The following is a 21039-nucleotide window of genomic DNA, read 5'->3' as shown; positions in this document are numbered from 1 at the left end:
CGCGTATACCACACTGCTCACTATAGACAGTTGTATGCCAACAAGGTCGTTGCAATAAATCTTGACTTCATCTCCGATAAACTGTCGAATTCAAGTGCTTTTCGTCGGGCACATTCGGGTTAAAAGCTAATCTTCGGCCGCGCCGAGTGGCCGCGTGGTTTGAGGCGTCATGTCACGGACTGCGCGGTCCCTGCCGCCGGGGGTTCGAGTCCTCCCTCGGCCATGGGTGTGTGTGTGTTGCTCGTAGCATAAGTTAGTTGAAGTAGTGTGTAAGTCTAGGGACCGATGACCTAAGCAGTTTGGTCCCTTAGGGATTCACACACATTTGACATTTTGAGCTAGCTTCAGTGTCGATTTTCTGTGGGCATAAGCCATTATGTTTCGAAGGAAATTTAGTGCGCTAAGACGACAGAATCACGTAAACAACTCTGCGAACGAGCTGCGCTGCGACGACGTAAACAAGACGTCCGTGCCGCTAGCGTGCCGAAAGGCGACTTGTGTGTTAATTACTGCGCTACAACACCGTACTGTACATTGTAGCTATCTCAGCAGTAACGATGAAACGTAGCCTTTAAAACTCGGCTTTACGTAATGTCATGCAAAACTTATCTAATGCAACTTGATCTCTGTGATTATAGTAAGTGTATAACATGTGACGCTGTATCGCGCCTAGTGCCGAAGGATCCAGTAGTATTTGAGTTGTGCTGTGTATGAAACGCATGTATAACGTTAATATCGTTATATGTGCGTTATCTTTGGTGCCGCTATCATGTGTGATGAAATACGAAATAAAAGGGCCAGGCTAGGCTTGGGGAGCGCGGGGAGGTGTGCGGTCTAGGCCACCTTTCCACGGTTCGCGTGGCTACTCGCGTCGGAGGTTCGACTCCTCCCTCGGGCATGTGTGTGTGCGCGCGCGCGTATTGTCCTTAATCTAAGTTCGAGTTAGATCAAATAGTGTGTAAGCCTAGGGACCGCTGACCTTAGCAGTTTGGTCCCATAGGAACTTACCACAAATTTTCAAATTTTTTCCGGACTTCGGAACCTAAACACAACAAGAAAAGACGGCGGGCAGCGGCGAACGCTTCGGGCGTGACGTTGTGCCCTCTGATTGGGGAAACCAGCTCCAGCGCGTGAACTGTCAACTATCGAGTAATTTTAATCGCACAGTAGTATTACAGTGAGGAAGGTATTCCGGAAACGCATGTCATTCAAACGCTACAAATTGGAACTGTTGCAAGCCTGAAGAGATAGTGACGAAGAAAAATGAGCTGTGTGTGGTGTAACAGAATGAAGATAATTTTCTTAATAAAACTGTGTTCAGTCATCAAGAATTTCCACATTCGTGGTAAAATGAATCGGTACAATGTTTGGGTGTAGGGTGAACGGAATCGACTTAACCGAACATAAAGGGTCACACTTAAGGTTCGTTGTAAGATGTAACAGCATTTACGGTCCTCTCTTTTCTTTCTAGTCAACTCGACCTGGCATGTCGCACCTGGATGAAGGCACATTCCGTAGTAATGTGCCGACTTGGGCTGGACGTGGTGGAACAATTATATGACCACCACAATCACCTGAGTTAATCCCCATTGGACTTGCGTGTGGAGTGTTTGTTTCTTCACTTCCAGGAAACGTTGACGAACTGCGACAGCAGACAACACGAGCAGTTGCCACCATACGTCAAGACACGCTTCATAGGGTTTGGCAGGAAACTGGTTAGAGGTGGAACAGTTGTCGTGTTGCAGACGGTAGCCACCTTGGGGAAAAAATGGTTCATATGCCTCTGAGCACTATGGGACTTAACATCTGAGGTCATCAGTCCCCTAGAACATAGAACTACTTAAACCTAACTAACCTAAGGACATCACACACATCCATGCCCGAGGCAGGATTCGAACCTGCGACCGTAGCGGTCACGCTGTTCCAGACTGAAGTGCCTAGAACCGCATGGCCACACTGGCCGGTGCCACTTTGAACATTTGTAAATAAAACTTGAAGATATACCTCATTCAGTGCTGTACCAGACATGTCTGTAAATTATTTACCTTATTCACAGGTTACTTTTGTATAATTTTTACTTTCGCTTCTTTGTATAACTAATTTATAAACACCCAGCTTTGTGAGGGTTAACAAGACGTTCTATTATCGTTCATTACAAAAGTAAATCATTTTTAAAACTGTAATCTCTGTTGTCAGTACATGTTATCTTTTAAGCCCCTTTTCTGCAGCTGAAGTTTTACAAGTACTATGGGATACATCCAGTCTTCGCCATTGTAATAAAAGTCTTATTTAGACCAGAAGCGTATCGCTTAATTTTTAAGCATCTTCAAAAACTAAACACTGAAGACGTTTTATGATAAATCGAAACACATGTCTAAATAAGACAGTCGCATAAACGGAATCTATCCCGTATTGATTCTGTTATCACGTTTCCTTACGTAATGTAACATAACTGCACTCGCGTGTATAGGAAGAGGTGGGATAATTGGCCTTCATTCGGTTTTATTCTCCATACTGGTACAGTATCTTTTCTGTCTACTCCATTCTTGCTGAGTACATACTACCACATGTCTTTGACTTACTTATTATGCCTTACACAAAAAAAGTAATTTGTGTTATGGAACGTTACACAATCTGCGAAAAACAGCCGTGTTTTTAACAAGAGGTCCATGAGAATTTCAAAAAATTAAAGGAAACATTACATGAAAGACAAGTTTATTGAATCAAATATAGTTACGACATTGTTCAATGTAGAGTCTTCAAGACCGTCCGCGTATTTTGCTGCTGTTTTCCACCCATTCCTATTCTTGGTAGTGGCATTAAGGGCCATAAATTATCATGTATTGTTTATCCCAAGTCTTTCTTTATATTCTCCTAGACGTTAACTCTCTGCAACAGAAAACTGAATTGAAGTTTTGTAGTGCACTTCTACGGGGTGTATCATAATAACGTAAGCGCATGCACCTGAAAGGATACTGTTTTAGAACCTTAAAAGTCTCAGTAGACGTAGGTACACAAACGAATCGTTTGCAAGGTAATTGCGACTTTATGGTTTCCAGCCGCCACTCGCGAGATTCTGTGCAAACACTGCACACTGGTCCGTGGTGTGCTCTTCGTTTGCATTTCAGGGACTTGGAGTTGTAAACAGAATGGATGAGTCAGTACACTGCACCCCCACAGTACCAGTAATGTCAGTTGTTTGCGGAGCGTCAGTTGTGTTTTACGAGTATTCGTTGCAACACGAAATGTTACAGTAACGAGGACTACGTCGATCTGCAAGTCGTGCATTATATTGCTAACGGGAATGCACTGGAAGTTGCACTAGTGTGCCAATATGCATACCGTACCCGAAACTCCCTGAGAGTAGGATGTTTTACAGGGGTGCGTCAACGGCTCCGAGAAACTCGGAGGTCTGCACATCTACTGGAGCGGGTACGCCCGCACAAATTTCACCTGCGCTTGAAGACGTGGTGCTAGGAAGAGTCGTACTCTCTCCGGGAATTGCAGCAAGGTGACTTGCCACACACGTTTTTGGAATGAGCTACAGTAATATAGGGAGATTAAAGCATCGTAATGCAATGTACCGACACCACCTCCAATTGGTTCTTTCTATAGTGAGGTGGACTTTGGTCATAAACTAACGTTTTTTCAGTGGATGCACCAACAAGCTGTAGGCAACGCTACGTTTGACAATAACATTTTATTTACAGATGGAGCAGGTTACAGTTGTGATGGTGTCTTTAATTACCACGATTCTCAGTGTGGTGTCATTTACTTTGCAAACTGCGTGCTATGCACGAGGTACTACATCAGCGATGTCCCTCATTGATTGTGTGGCTAGAAGTAGTAGGTGATCGTCGCACTGAGCGATAAATGTTGCCAAGCAAAATCAATGGACCGAATTACCTTCGGTTGCTGCTGTATCGCCTTGCAACGTTTGATGAGGATGTTCCCTGAGAGCAACGCCAGAGGATATGGTACACTTATGACGGAGCACCGACACATTTTGCTGCTGTGGTGAAACGAGATCTAATGCGTCGATATGGCCAAAAGTGGATTGGGCGGGGAGGACATTTACGTGGCTTCCAAGATCACCTGACTTGAACGCCATGGATGTCGGTGTTTGGGGTCACCTTAAAAGTGTTGTGTACGCCACTCCAATGAACAGGTTTAAAGGATTGGAACAAGGACTTGCCAATGCCTGCCAAGAATTTCGAAATAATCGCGACGTGTTTGAAATAACTGGAAACTCAGTGTGGTGACAGGTACCGGCCTGCATCCGGGTACAAGGACCACACTTTGAACATTTCCCTTAACTTCGCCGGCCGGGGTGGCCGTGCGGTTCTAGGCGCTACAGTCTGGAACCACGTGACCGCTACGGTCGCAGGTTCGAATCTTGCCTTGGGCATGGATGTGTGTGATGTCCTTAGGTTAGTTAGGTTTAAATAGTTCTAAGTTCTAGGGGACTGGTGACCTTAGAAGTTACGTCCCATAGTGCTCAGAGCCATTTGAACCAACCCTTAACTTCGAGTACTGTTATGTAACGAGTCAAAACACCTTCACTTCTACCAAAGTATCTCTAACAACTTTTCTTCACCTTGTTCAGTATTGTTACCTTTTCCCCAAGCAATTAGGTCAGTAGTGACTGGTAACCACAAAGTCACAATTATTTCGCAAACGGTTCATTTGCGGACCTAAGTTTACTGAGACTTTTCTGCTTCTAGTATCGTGTACTTTCAAATGTTTGCACTTACGTCGTTGATTGTCATACATCCTGCACTGCTAACAGCCAAATGTTTCGCTGCAGTCAACCGTTTTGGTGATTTGAGATGAGTCTAAAAGAACAAATGAGGTTCGTTCGCGAAGCTCTTCCTACAAATCGCTCTGTACTGTAACACCTGACGTGATACCATCTCTACTTTAGAGGACCACAGAAATATCGGTACTGAATGGCAGTCAACATTTTCAAACTCTCATCGCTGAAATTAGGAAAAATAACTTAAAATGTAACTCTTCAGGCTTTCCCGGCGATCTAATGACATCTTGGGTTGTCCGGTGTTCTGCCGGATATCAGCGTCGTACTTGCACGATATTTCGGTCACGTAGCTCGAGACCTTCATCAGGTGCGACCTGAGACTGCTCCTCGAGTGGACCTGGTCCAGTATTTATGCCTATGGCCTTCCCCCTCCACCAATGGCTGCAGGCGCTTCCTCTGTGGTCAGCGCCCATTCCCTGTGACCTGCTGGAGCGTTGCTGCTCCGTTTTCCGTCCGCTGCGGTTCTAGGTGTTCCCTCTGCGGTCCGCGCCCACCAAACCCGCTCCTGGGGGTTTCATCTACGGTCTGGGGTACCAGGTATTCCTCCTGCGGTTCGCGCCCGCTCACCACGACCTGTTGGAGCGTTGCCGCTCCGTTTTTCGTCCGCTGCGGCTCTGGATGTTCCCTCTGCGGTCCGCGCCCACCAGTCCCAGTTCTGAGTGTTCCATCTTCGGTCTGGTGCTCCTGGCAGTCCGTCAGGGACTCGTTTACCATCTCCATGTCTTTGGTTCTTCTGTTTGTGTAGTGTTGCAGCTGGCCCCGTTGCTCCTTTAACAATTCCAGAGCCGGATCCCAGGCTCTGCTTAGCTGGTACCCTGTGTCACGATTCACAAGATCGTCAGCCATTTTAATCTCAATCGATTCTCTTATAACACTGTCCCAAAATCTGGGTGTTTGTGCTAGAATCTTGGTATCCTCATACTTCATGGTATGATCTAGTTTCAGACAGTGTTGAGCAATGGCTGACTTAGTCACCTGTCTTAATCTAGTGTGCCTCTGATGTTCTTTGCACCTGATCTCCACAGTTGTTGTCGTCTGGCCAATGTAGGACATGCCACATTGACAAGGTATATTGTAAATCCCTGGTTTTCGTAACCCCAGGTCGTCTTTGACACTCCCCAGCAGTCCCCCGATCTTGTTGGATGGACAGAAAACACACTTGATATTGTGTTTACGCAGGATCCTACTGATTCTGGCAGAAATAGAGCCAGCATAGGGCAGATATGCCACCTTCTTTGCTTCATCTTGGTCTTCTTCAGGAACCTGTGGTATTGTGGCTGGTCAGAGTGCCCTCTCAATTTGTCTGTCCGTGTATCCATTCTTGGAGAAAACTGTTTTGAGACGTTCTATCTCTATGGGTAGATTCTCTTGGTCTGATGGGACACGTGCTCTGTGGACCAAAGTCTTCAAAACCCCATTCTTCTGTGCAGGGTGGTGACAACTGCTGGCCTGCAGATATAAATCAGTGTGTGTTGGTTTTCGGTACACACTGTGGCCAATTGATCCATCTGCTTTCCTCTGGACTAGTAAATCCAGAAATGGCAGTTGGCCATTCTTCTCCAGTTCCATGGTGAACTTGATATTAGGGTGGCATGAGTTAAGATGTTCAAGAAACTCATTGAGCCTGTCCATCCCATGTGGCCAGATCACGAAGGTGTCATCCACATACCTAAAGAAGCATGTGGGTTTAAATGTGGCTGTCTCCAATGCCCTCTCCTCAAAACTCTCCATAAACATGTTGGCAACCACTGGGGACAGTGGGCTGCCCATAGCTACACCTTCAGTTTGCTCGTAATATTGGTTTCTGTACAGGAAATATGTGGATGTCAGTGTATGACTGAACAGGTCCAACAGAGCACCATCAAATTTCTCTGCAATCAGTTCTAGTGAGTCCTTCAGTGGGACCCTGGTGAACAGCGATACCACATCAAAACTAACCATTATGTCCGAATCTGTGATGTGCAGTTGCTTGAGGCGTTGCAGGAAATCTCCTGAGTTGCGGATGTGGTGAATACATTTCCCCACATATGGAGCCAGGAGACCTTTCAAGTACTTGGCTGTTGTGTACGTAGGTGCCCCAATATTACTGACAATAGGACGTAGGGGCACACCCTCCTTGTGTATTTTGGCAGACCATACAGACTAGGTGGCACTGGCACTTTTTCCCGTAGTTGTCTGATGATCTTATCAGGCATCCCTGTTTCCTTCAAGGGAGCACTAGTCTTCTTGGCCACCTTGTCCGTGGGGTCACACTCCAGAATTCTGTATGCAGGGTCCTCCAGAAGTTGGCGTACTTTCTCATCATAATCCACCCGCTGCAAGATGACAGTGGAGTTCCCTTTGTCTGCTGGCAGTACCACAATGCTGTTGTCTTCCCGTAGTTTCTTGAGTGCAAGCCTCTCCTCGGTTGTGATGTTCGATTTCGGCGGCCTGGCCTTGGTGAGGGCCCTGCAGGTCTCTCGGTGGACTTCCTCTGCCACATTAGGTGGTAGTGTGGCTGCAACTTGCTCTACTGCACTGACGAAACCTGAAATGGGTACGTTTCTAGGGATCGTAGCAAAATTGAGACCCTTGCTGAGTACCTTTAAGGTTGTATCATCAAACTGTATGCCACTCAGATTCGTCACCGTGCGTGTCTCTTCCATCAGCTGTGCTTTCTTGCTCATGCGGTCAAACTTTGCAGATTGGCAAGATGAGGCATTCCTTCTAGCACACTCAGCTAAAGACCAGGAGGCACGGTCTACCCAATCCCAATCTTATCTTGTTAAGGAGGCTGCCATGTACAGATGAATGTGTAACAGCTCCCTGGCCACAACATCTAACCTGTGGCGCATATCTCGAATCCTCTCTCTCACCAGTGCCATGCTAGCTCTGCGTTTTATCTTGTTCGCCGCTCTGGAGTTGATGTGATGTTTAATTCTGGCAAATACTGGTACCACTTCTCCATCTCGACACCTCAGCAAAAAACTGAGAGAACTCAGCATCTTCCCTTTCTTCTGCCGTAGCTTGTCCAGCTTCTTGATATTCTGATACATCTCCTCCCCGTAGAGACTTTTGATGTAACTCTTCAGGCTTTCCCGGCGATCTAATGACTCCGACCAGCCACTATACCACAGGTTCCTGAAGAAGACCAAGATGAAGCAAAGAAGGTGGCATATCTGCCCTATGCTGGCTCTATTTCTGCCAGAATCAGTAGGATCCTGCGTAAACACAATATCAAGTGCGTTTTCTGTCCATCCAACAAGATCGGGGGACTGCTGGGGAGTGTCAAAGACGACCTGGGGTTACGAAAACCAGGGAATTGCAATATACCTTGTCAATGTGGCATGTCCTACATTGGCCAGACGACAAGAACTGTGGAGATCAGGTGCAAAGAACATCAGAGGCACACTAGATTAAGACAGGTGACTAAGTCAGCCATTGCTCAACACTGTCTGAAACTAGATCATACCATGAAGTATGAGGATACCAAGATTCTAGCACAAACACCCAGATTTTGGGACAGTGTTATAAGAGAATCGATTGAGATTAAAATGGCTGACGATCTTGTGAATCGTGACATAGGGTACCAGCTAAGCAGAGCCTGGGATCCGGCTCTGGAATTGTTAAAGGAGCAACGGGGCCAGCTGCAACACTACACAAACAGAAGAACCAGAGACATGGAGATGGTAAACGAGTCCCTGGTGGACTGCCAGGAGCACCAGACCGAAGATGGAACACCCAGAACTGGGACTGGTGGGCGCGGACCGCAGAGGGAACATCCAGAGCCGCAGCGGACGAAAAACGGAGCGGCAACGCTCCAACAGGTCGTGGTGAGCGGGCGCGGACCGCAGGGGGAATGCCTGGTACCCCAGACCGTAGATGAAACCCCCAGGAGCGGGTTTGGTGGGCGCGGACCGCAGAGGGAACACCTAGAACCGCAGCGGACGGAAAACGGAGCAACAACGCTCCAGCAGGTCACAGGGAAAGGGGCGCGGACTACAGAGGAAGCGCCTGCAGCCATTGGTGGAGGGGGAAGGCCATAGGCATAAATACTGGACCAGGTCCACTCGAGGAGCAGTCCCCCATTCCGAGCTGCGATGTCTCTTGCGACTGTTGTGTGTTCTGAAGCTGAGGGTGTGGCGGATCGCCGCCTGGCGGAGCTAGCTTCGTCAGCGGCCCCATCCGGCCCCCCACCACCGACAACCCGGCCTCCTCACCCGGACTCTGAGATGGCTCGTTCTTTGGACTCAGCACCTTCACCTGAGAGTGCTGCCTCATCCGCTGGCGGCTTGCCGCCGACGCCGACCTCTTCTGCTGATTCTTCTGGGCGATGTGGCATCGATTCAGGAATCGATGCCGCCGCCCTTAGGAGGTTAGATAGGGCACATGGCGCGTCAGGGCCCCCTTCACGTGGGACCAGCCCGCGCGCGCCGAGGCAAAGGCAGGCTTCCACTTCCCTTCGTCCCTCGTCCGCCCTCGACATGCCGGACAGTTCCGACGCTCTCAATGTGTCCGAGCATTCGGACTGCGACTCGCACTGCGGCGACATGGACGACAGCGACATCGCGGAGGGCCTGGAGGAACACCTCATCGCTCTCCGTGACGCTGCCGAGGAGGGGGAGTTCCCGTTTGACCCCGCTTTGGGAGCTCGGCGGTTTCTCTACCCCCACGCCGCTGCCGCCGACAATGCCGACGACGTCATGCAGGTCGAGCAGGAGTCTCGCAAGAGGAAGCCTGCTGAGGCCTCCTCCTACTCTGAAGCCACCCCCACCGCCGCTGCCCGGGGAAAGAAGCGGAAGGCAGCATATGACGCGGAGGGATTCACCATCCCCCGCAAGACGGCGCCTCGCCGCCACCTTACCGTGCCGCCGACAGTCCCGGTGCACAACCAGTTCGCGCCGATTTCTGACGGCACGGCAAACACTCCTCCCCCACCTCCCAGCCCTCCCACGCCAAACCTCCGCCGCCCCCTCCCATTCTGGTGGAATATCCAAAACCTACATAACTCTCCGCCAACTCCTGGACCATGTCACTACCTCTGACTACCGTGTGAAGCAGACAGGCGAAGACCTCTACCGCCTCTACCGCCTCTACCTCCAATCCCCCGACGACCTCAAGAAGGTCATTCATACTCTTGGAGAAGAGAACATCGGCTGCTCCATCTCCCCACAGAGGTCGAGACGGCTCCGGGTTGTTGTCCGCGGCCTCCCTTTTAAATATGAGGCCGACGACCACCGGGAGGCGCTGCTTGCCCTCAACATCACCCCTGCTGTCATCTCCCGTATCGTCTCTCCCCGCACCAAACTCCCCACCCCCCTTTACTTTGTCTCTGTCGACGACAAACCAGAAAATAGAGTCCTCCTGACTCTCCCTGCCATCGACTGATGTTCGGTCACCATCGAGAAGCCCCGTTCTCGGCGCCTCATTCTCATTTGCTACCGGTGCCAGGGCCTGGCGCACTATGCGAGTGATTGCACTCGTGCAGTGCAGTGTGTCAAGTGCGCCGGTGGACACGAATCCACCTCCTGCTCTAAACCTTGGGAAGTCCCCCCCACCTGTGCTCGCTGTGGTGGCGCCCACACAGGTAACTACCAGGGCTGTCCTAAAATTAAGTCGTTTAGCGCCCAGCAGCGACGCTCTGCGGCCCCTCCTTCCCTCGTGGAGCGCCGCGGGGTTGGCTCTGCAGGTCCCACTGCATGGTCATGTCCACCTGGCCCATCTTCCCTCCCGCCCTCCCGCACACGACCGTCTCCCGCACCCTTCCCGTCCCTCCCCACCCCCCTCCTTGCCGGCCCCATTCCCCCACCTGGCCTCCCCCCCCCACTCCCCCTGCCCCCATCAAGCCCCATTCACCCCAGCTCCCCCCCAGCCCCCTCCCCTCCTTCCCCGTGCCAATCCAGGTCCTTCCCCCCACCCTCTCCCCTCCTCCCCTGTCCCCACGGTCTTTGGAGACCTTATCTCCAGTGTCGTGGACGCTTTGACGACTGTGATCACTGGAGCCCTTGACGCCCTCCTACATTCCATTCCCCAACAAATTGCAGCCGCCCTTTCCCACTCCCTCTCCCCACATCACCGCCACCCTCCCCACCCCCCGTCATGGCTGTTAGACTCCATGGCCTCACCGTCCTCGTCTGGAATGCCAATGGCATCCACCGCCAGCAAGGGGAATTCCGGCAGTTTCTGCTTGACGAAGGGGTCGATGTCTGCCTCCTCACTGAGTCCCATCTTAAGCCGCGGGGTCAGTGTCCGGGTCCCCAATTTCTGCTGCTACTGGACCAATCGACTAACCACCTTTGGCGGAATTGCCGTGTATGTCCGCGCATCCCTCCGCCACCACCCGATGACTCTCCCTGCCCTTGCCACCCTTGAGGCCACCGGCGTCGTCGTGCACACTGTGCGAGGCCCTATAACATTTGTGGCCCTTTACCGTCGGCCCCGTGGCCTCCTCCATGCCCCTGACTTCGCCACAGTCCTATCCTTAGGCGGCGATCTCTTCGTTGGGGGCGACTGCAACGCCAAGCATACTGCCTGGCACAGTCGCCTCACCAACACCCATGGCCGTCGCCTCCTTCGTGTGGTCGAGGCCCATGGTGCCCGCGTCGTCAGCCCATTCGACCCCACCATCTTCCCCCATCGTGGCCCTCCGGATGTCCTCGACATCGCCCTCGTCAAAGGTCTCCCTCTCCCTATCGACGCCACCACTCGAGCCGCCCTAGCCTCTGACCACGTCCCTGTCATCTACTCCATCGACCTTGTCGGGTCTCTGGAGCCACCCCGTGCCTCCTTGGACTTGCGGGGCATGGACTGGGACTCCTATCGGCGGCGCGTCGAGGCGGCTCTGCCCACTATCCCCGACGCCGCTAGGGTGGGGCCCGACCTCACCCTCGCACACTTCACGGATGCTGCCGTAGCCGCTGCCGTCGCTGCCACCCCTCCCCATCCCCCTCATCCTCCCTCCCACTTGCATCCTCTACCCCCAGCCATCCGTGTCCTCATCACGACTAAGAACCGGGCCATCCGCCACTGGCAACGCACTCGCAACCCTGCCACCAAGCGGCATGTGAACCGAATGCAGTGCGAGATACGGGCCGCTATTCAGGCCCATCGCAATGCTGCCTGGGAAGCAAAGCTCTCTGCTCTCAATCTCCAAGACGCATCTGCCTGGCGCTTGGTCTCTCAGTTCCTCCGGACGCGTCCCCGTCTTCCCCCCCTCCTGGTCGGTGCTGAGGCTGTGTGCGATCCTGACGCTAAGGCCAACGCCTTAGCTGACGTTTTCGCGCGCAGCTTCACACCGGTCGATGATCCCATCGACCCCGCCCATGTCCGCCTGGTCACGGCTCATGTCCACCGGTTCCTTGGCACCCATGACCCTGACGACTTCATCACCCCCGTCACCGATGAGGAGGTCGCCCGGGAGCTTTGGTACCTGCATCCTCGGAAAGCTGGCGCCCCTAACACCTTGACCAACCAGCTTCTCAAACAGCTTCCCCCGCCCTCTGTCCCCATCCTTACCTCCACCTTCAATTCCATCCTTTCCACCGGGCAATTCCCTTCCGCTTGGAAACATGCGGAGGTGGTTGCCATCCCTAAACCTGGTAAAGACCCTCGCTCCCCTTCCAGCTATCGTCCCACCAGCCTCCTTCCCGCCCTCTCCAAGCTGTTTGAGCGGCTGTACCTCAAGCGAGTCCTAATACATGTCGCCCGGGAGCACGTGCTCCCCGACGTTCAATTTGGCTTCCGCCGTGGCCATGCCACCATGCACCAGCTCCTCCGCCTCGTTGAGGAGGCACTGGACGCCATCGAGCGTTGGGAGTACTTCGGGGCCATCTTGCTCGACGTCTCCCGGGCCTTCGACTCAGTCTGGCATGAGGGACTGCTGTACAAGCTCTTTCAGCATGGCTTCTCCACCTCCCATGTCCGTCTCATCGCCACATACCTCGAAGGCCACACTTTCCATGTTCGAATCCCGGGCGGCACCTCCACCAGGCGGCGCATCAGGGCGGGCGTACCGCAGGGGAGTGTGCTCGGCCCTGTCCTGTACAGCCTTTTCACGGCCCACCACTCCACGGGTTCATCTCGCCCTGTATGCTGACGATACAGCTGTTTATGCTCGCTCCTGGAGCAAGGCCCTCCTCCGACAGCATCTTCAATCAGCAATCGACTCTCTCATGGAGTATGCCAAAAAATGGCGCCTGGCGTTTAACCCTGCTAAAACGCAGGCTCTCATCATGTGTCGGCGCCGTTGGCCCATCAACTATCCCCCCGTCACTGTCCTTGGCACCCCTGCCCCATGGGCTAGGACCGCCAAATATCTGGGGGTTACCCTGGACAGGGCCGTCACCTGGCGTCCCCACATCGAGGACATACGGCGCAAGGCCTTGGGGCGTCTCGGTCAGCTCTGTCCCTTCATTAACCCATCCTCCTCCCTTCCCCGGCATCTTGGCGTCCTCCTCTACACATCCCTGATCCGCCCCATCCTTGAGTATGCTTCCGTTGTGTGGGGCAATGCCGCCCCTACACATCTCCACCGTCTCCAAACGATACAGAACCGTGCTCTCCGCCTTGCCCTCTGCCTCCCTTACCGCTTCCCCACCCGTGAACTTCATTTTCTTGCTGGAATCCCCCTCCTTCGCGAACGCGTCTGCTCCTCTGCCATTTCCTTCTATCACCACTCCCGCCAGTCTGCCAATCCTCTTATCCTTTCTCTCGGCACTCGCCTCCACCGTCTGGCCACCACCCGATGGCCTGACCTCCTTGCCGCCTGATCACTGGTCGCCCCCCTTTTTTCCCTACCCCTCCTCACTCCCTGTGTCCCCTTCCTCTTCCTCCCCCTTCCCTGCCAACTGCTCCTTGCCTGCGACCCCTCCATCTACGAGTGTCTGCCTCCCCGCCAGAGTCACCAACCGGCTCTGCTGGTCTTCATGTTTATAATCTTCATCTCTCATTCTCACTTCTGCTTCTTCTCTTCCATCTCATCAACGACCGGCTTGTCAATTGAGCCTTTCGTCTTCCTGCTTCTCTTACTGTCCCTTCTACTATCCTTTTCTCTTTAAAAAAAAAAAAACCCACACCAGGCCAGCCATATGAGGCCTTTCGATTTCCACCACTTCTACTGTCTCTCTCTCTCCTGTCTTCTTTGGGTTATTAATAAAAAAAATAAAAATAAAAAAAAGCAACATGCACACGACCAAGCCATTCTCTACCGCCACGACTCCACTCACCACACCGCCATGAGGAAGGCGAAGCACCCCGGCGCTAGAACTTCCGTCTCAAGCCGAGGGTCAACCCTCACCAGTGCAGCGTCAGCGTCAGCGTCGAGGAGCAGCCTCAGGTCGCACCTGATGAAGGTCTCGAGCTACGTGACCGAAATATCGTGCAAGTACGACGCTGATATCCGGCAGAACACCCGACAACCCAAGATGTCATTAGATCGCCGGGAAATCCTGAAGAGTTACATCAAAAGTCTCTACGGGGAGGAGATGTATCAGAATATCAAGAAGCTGGACAAGCTACGGCAGAAGAAAGGGAAGATGCTGAGTTCTCTCAGTTTTTTGCTGAGGTGTCGAGATGGAGAAGTGGTACCAGTATTTGCCAGAATTAAACATCACATCAACTCCAGAGCGGCGAACAAGATAAAATGCAGAGCTAGCATGGCACTGGTGAGAGAGAGGATTCGAGATATGCGCCACAGGTTAGATGTTGTGGCCAGGGAGCTGTTACACATTCATCTGTACATGGCAGCCTCCTTAACAAGATAAGATTGGGATTGGGTAGACCGTGCCTCCTGGTCTTTAGCTGAGAGTGCTAGAAGGAATGCCTCATCTTGCCAATCTGCAAAGTTTGACCGCATGAGCAAGAAAGCACAGCAGATGGAAGAGACACGCACGGTGACGAATCTGAGTAACATACAGTTTGATGATACAACCTTAAAGGTACTCAGCAAGGGTCTCAATTTTGCTACGACCCCTAGAAACGTACCCATTTCAGGTTTCGTCAGTGCAGTAGGGCAAGTTGCAGCCACTCTTCCACCTAATGTGGCAGAGGAAGTCCGCCGAGAGACCTGCAGGGCCCTCACCAAGGCCAGGCCGCCGAAATCGAACATCACAACCGAGGAGAGGCTTGCACTCAAGAAACTACGGGAAGACAACAGCATTGTGGTACTGCCAGCAGACAAAGGGAACTCCACTGTCATCTTGCAGCGGGTGGATTATGATGAGAAAGTACGCCAACTTCTGGAGGACCCTGCATACAGAATTCTGGAGTGTGACCCCACGGACAAGGTGGCCAAGAAGACTAGTGCTCCCTTGAAGGAAACAGGGATGCCTGATAAGATCATCAGACAACTACGGGAAAAAGCGCCAGTGCCACCTAGACTGTATGGTCTGCCAAAATACACAAGGAGGGTGTGCCCCTACGTCCTATTGTCAGTAATATTGGGGCACCTACGTACACAACAGCCAAATACTTGAAAGGTCTCCTGGCTCCATATGTGGGGAAATGTATTCACCACACCCGCGACTCAGGAGATTTCCTGCAACGCCTCAAGCAACTGCACATCACAGATTCGGACATAATGGTTAGTTTTGATGTGGTATCGCTGTTCACCAGGGTCCCACTGAAGGACTCATTAGAACTGATTGCAGAGAAATTTGATGGTGCTCTGTTGGACCTGTTCAGTCATACACTGACATCCACATATTTCCTGTACAGAAACCAATATTACGAGCAAACTGAAGGTGTAGCTATGGGCAGCCCACTGTCCCCAGTGGTTCCCAACATGTTTATGGAGAGTTTTGAGGAGAGGGCATTGGAGACAGCCACATTTAAACCCACATGCTTCTTTAGGTATGTGGATGACACCTTCGTGATCTGGCCACATGGGATGGACAGGCTCAATGAGTTTCTTGAACATCTTAACTCATGCCACCCTAATATCAAGTTCACCATGGAACTGGAGAAGAATGGCCAACTGCCATTTCTGGATTTACTAGTCCAGAGGAAAGCAGATGGATCAATTGGCCACAGTGTGTACCGAAAACCAACACACACTGATTTATATCTGCAGGCCAGCAGTTGTCACCACCCTGCACAGAAGAATGGGGTTTTGAAGACTTTGGTCCACAGAGCACGTGCCCTATCAGACCAAGAGAATCTACCCATAGAGATAGAACGTCTCAAAACAGTTTTCTCCAAGAATGGATACACGGACAGACAAATTGAGAGGGCACTCTGACCAGCCACTATACCACAGGTTCCTGAAGAAGACCAAGATGAAGCAAAGAAGGTGGCATATCTGCCCTATGCTGGCTCTATTTCTGCCAGAATCAGTAGGATCCTGCGTAAACACAATATCAAGTGTGTTTTCTGTCCATCCAACAAGATCGGGGGACTGCTGGGGAGTGTCAAAGACGACCTGGGGTTACGAAAACCAGGGATTTACAATATACCTTGTCAATGTGGCATGTCCTACATTGGGCAGACGACAACAACTGTGGAGATCAGGTGCAAAGAACATCAGAGGCACACTAGATTAAGACAGGTGACTAAGTCAGCCATTGCTCAACACTGTCTGAAACTAGATCATACCATGAAGTATGAGGATACCAAGATTCTAGCACAAACACCCAGATTTTGGGACAGTGTTATAAGAGAATCGATTGAGATTAAAATGGCTGACGATCTTGTGAATCGTGACACAAGGTACCAGCTAAGCAGAGCCTGGGATCCGGCTCTGGAATTGTTAAAGGAGCAACGGGGCCAGCTGCAACACTACACAAACAGAAGAACCAAAGACATGGAGATGGTAAACGAGTCCCTGACGGACTGCCAGGAGCACCAGACCGAAGATGGAACACCCAGAACTGGGACTGGTGGGCGCGGACCGCAGAGGGAACATCCAGAGCCGCAGCGGACGAAAAACGGAGCGGCAACGCTCCAACAGGTCGTGGTGAGCGGGCGCGAACCGCAGGGGGAATGCCTGGTACCCCAGACCGTAGATGAAACCCCCAGGAGCGGGTTTGGTGGGCGCGGACCGCAGAGGGAACACCTAGAACCGCAGCGGACGGAAAACGGAGCAGCAACGCTCCAGCAGGTCACAGGGAATGGGCGCTGACCACAGACGAAGCGCCTGCAGCCATTGGTGGAGGGAGAAGGCCATAGGCATAAATACTGGACCAGGTCCACTCGAGGAGCAGTCTCAGGTCGCACCTGATGAAGGTCTCGAGCTACGTGACCGAAATATCGTGCAAGTACGATGCTGATATCCGGCAGAACACCAGACAACCCAAGATGTCATAACTTAAAATGTCGCGTAACACTTCAGTTCCGGAAGTCACATAGCAAGTCAAAAAAACTAATTACTGGACGGATGAAATTATCGAATAAACGCCTCACTCTTCCTAATTACACTATCTATGACGTAACCATCTTTCGTTCCCTTACCTGAAAAAAAAAAAACAGCGTAACCTGCATGTTTCCTGAGCTCAAGTATTTGTTCGGTACTTCGAGAACAAATGTTGTTTTAAGCTACTAGCATCAGACTGGAAAAAATTGTTCCTTCCGTGAGGGGATAAATTGTGAAGATCGATATTTTTAGGAACAACGAATCTGTTTGCAACTGATAAGTTTTTTGTATTGGTTTTCCAGAAACAAAGAACGCAGCCCACATACATACACTGTTTGATAAAAAAAAAAAAAAAAAAGCAGCAGGTTGTCAATGACATTACGTACAGGTCAAGCGAGAAGTCCCCACACCCCTGTGACCTCTATTTAGTAACAAAGGTTGTTATGCAGGTTGAGACGTGTATTACTTATCAGTTCCTGGAATTCACGTTCACATGTTCTCGCAGTCGCACTCGCACTCGAGTCTTCTTAATGTGTAGCCATGGCAGATGTGAGCGGTCATAGTTATACTATTGAGGAGCGCTTAGTGACAAGTGTGCGGATGCACGAACGACACAAACAGAACAGGCAATGAGGCAGATTGTGGAAGCATTCGAGAAAGGATTTAATAAAGCTCCACCACGAGAGTCAGCACTTCTAGATTGGGAAAGGCATGCTTTTACTTTTGGTGGTGTTAAAGACAGGGCACGGAGTGTAAGGAAGAAGACACGAGGAGAAACACGTGCCGGAGTCTCTGCTTCGAATGACCAGTTTCCTATGAAGTCGACATGGAAGCGTGCTTCGGTATACCGAGGACAACAGTGCAAGATTACATAAAAAGGATCGTAACGTCAGATATTTGAGACCGATGTCCGTAAAGGGGTTATCGTATACAGACCGGAATGAGCGCGTTTTGGCATGCCGTGCTTTGTTACATTTCTATGTGCCATGGTTATGTTTTCAGATGAATATGCAATTTATGCGAAGTCGTTAAGCGGCATGTATCTGAAAGTCGTTTTACTGTACTCCCTTCATCGTAAGAATAAATATGATGTAAGAAAACACAAATGCGACGATTGGTCAGAAGCCGTAGCACACGTACACTGGTATTGTTACGCTCTTGGAAGTAGATCCTACTTATATATGAGATATATTATTACTATGTCACGTTAAATGAAACTTTAACGTATTCAAATGCATTAACAATTATAAATGTGGTTCTTAATCAGGCTTCATCGATGTAGCTTTTATTTCAAAAATTGTGTACAGTCACATTTTCATTGTCGCGCTGATAATACGCAGTATGAAAATGGCCGATAAGCTTGCTGTTCCGCAGTGGAATACGGTTAAAAACTGCCGAGTAATAGATTGTTCTTAATGTTTTTCATAAATTCACAGAGATAACCGACTTTGAAGTTTTTCGATGGAACGCATTAAATACAGTTGCGACACCATTTTACGTGGAATGTATAGCATTATTGGCAGAGAAACAGATTGATTATTTATTTCGGTTCATGATTCGCTGGTTCGGTCATGCATGAATCATTTTTTTTTCTCGTTGAAAATGAAATACCTACATCTCGTAATTGTAAAATTTATCATTATTTGTTATGAATAATGCACGTCTTCTTGTTTCTAATTACATATTGCACATAAAATTCCTGTTTTCATTTCAAATGTAAATGCTTAATTAACCATATTTTATGAAAGTTTGTTAATAAAGGTGGCTTAAATTAAGAAAACATAACAGTTTAATTTTTGAAGGCAAACATAAAAATCCAAGTACTCCTTATTTGGACTATGTCCATTCTTTTATACGACAGATGTTTATAAATGCCGTAGAAATATAGAAAACAATCTTTTTCACAGCACCGAGCACACCATACCAATGCTGCATTTTTACATGTACCCAACAGAACTCATCAGGAGTCAAATTACGGGACTTGGCGCGAGAAATAACGTGACTGTTAAGTTGCCAGACATACTGAAACTATATTTTTGACATGTCACTGCCGAACACTGGTGGGATATAGAACAACTCATAAAAGAAGAGGAGAAAATGCGGCGCCTGGGTGACTTCGTGGATTTTGTTGCTGATCGACTCGTTATCAGTGTAGCAGATGGCAGTACCAGAAACTGAAACGTATTTCTCAGATTCGAATAAGGAAGGAGCTAAGAGATTACCTGACGACTGACTGTAATTAATATCTTCATTGGCTTCAGTATTCAACAGTACGGTGAAATCACTGCACTACGTTTTGCTTCACAGATAGCTTGCTCAGAAAAATTACCCTGTGTTCAAGTTAGGAATTTTCATCGCTCTTGCTTGTAATTAGAATACCATATCAGGTGAGAACGAGAGCATTTCATGCTGAACGTCTGGTCACATAAAAAGCGTGCGGTAGTGCTGGAGTTTTGCGAAATGTTTCATTCTCTTTAAAAATTAAATGACATTCGAAGCTATATTGTTTCGTTGCTCGTCTCATTTTACGTCTGAACTGCAACTGCTCACACTGTTGCATGTTAGTAGGACCACTGGCTGGCCAGTGTTGTCAGAGTTCAATGCGCAGCTAAAGCTGTTTCCCGCGTTGTAGCTCTATGCGCGTGTAACAAAGCGTAAAACGTATTATTATGATCGTATTTGACTGAACTGGTCACAGGTTGGCTTCCGCTCCGTGTGAAACAAAATCCAATGAGATTGAAGCAAACGCGGAAGAATACACGGCGTAATGTTTACATCAGGTTTACTCTTATGATAAAAAGAGTAAACAAACGAAGAGCTGCGCAATGTTGTCCAGGTTGCATTTCGCACTATGACACCGGACCTGCTCAAAAATATGTCAAGAGGGACATGGACGCGTATAAACATGTGTGTATAGTATGATGGGGAACATACCGGTATATTGGACACTTAATACGTAAGTAAGTACTTGTGGGAAAATCAATTAATACGGGTTATGGGAGCTTCTCGCCCACCATGTACAACATCGGCGGTTGTGTAAATTGTTAGAGCTGTAATTCTGTGTGACAGGTAGAAATGCCAGCAGAGTCCATTCGTGTTGTTGGCGTTTAGAGTTGTTACCGCCCTGGAATGTTACCGTGACCACGAAGCAGGGACTGCAGATGAATGGTATCGCACGGCGTTCAGCGATTAAACGTGGTTCTGCACGATACATCTAGGTCAAAGGAGATGCAACATCAAACTGCTAAGTGGGCTCATACTTCTAAGTTGTTTGTAAATTTGGCTCAATATTAAATGGCTCATATTGCTAACTCCTCTCTAAATTTGGCTAGATATTGTAATCACTGAGTTAACATCACACAACCTCTGAAGCCGTAAAGATTCATTTCGTTTCCTCATCCCCTTCTGGGCTCGTTATTTTCTTTATTAGAAAGCGGACCATGAGTCCTAACATACATTATATTCCTTAAAGAATCGATCTCTGATTACTGTAAAAATGAGGTAATGTGTTTACTGTCTTTAAGCATGTAAGTGAGAAAATGTTTAGGAAAGATCTGATGCCGCGCGGGATTAGCCGAGCGGTCTTGGGCGCTGCAGTCATCGACTGTGCGGCTGGTCCCGGCGGAGGTTCGAGTCCTCCCTCGGGCATGGGTGTGTGTGTATGTCCTTAGGATAATTTAGGTTAAGTAGTGTGTAAGCTCAGGGACTGATGACCTTAGCAGTGAAGTCCCATTAAATTTCACACGCATTTGAACAACACAAAGATTTGAAATTATACTTTAAGTTTATCAGAAATTGCTAATCGCTTCCTTTATCACAAACTGTATAATACGCGCGGATTTTGAGCCAAAGCTTGTGTTTCAAACAACTCAATGTTTATGACATCATGTCCCCTGAA

This window comes from Schistocerca americana, chromosome 5, assembly GCF_021461395.2.
Source record: "Schistocerca americana isolate TAMUIC-IGC-003095 chromosome 5, iqSchAmer2.1, whole genome shotgun sequence".
NCBI classification, from domain to species: domain Eukaryota; kingdom Metazoa; phylum Arthropoda; class Insecta; order Orthoptera; family Acrididae; genus Schistocerca; species Schistocerca americana.
Note: the sequence above shows the minus strand (reverse complement) of the source record.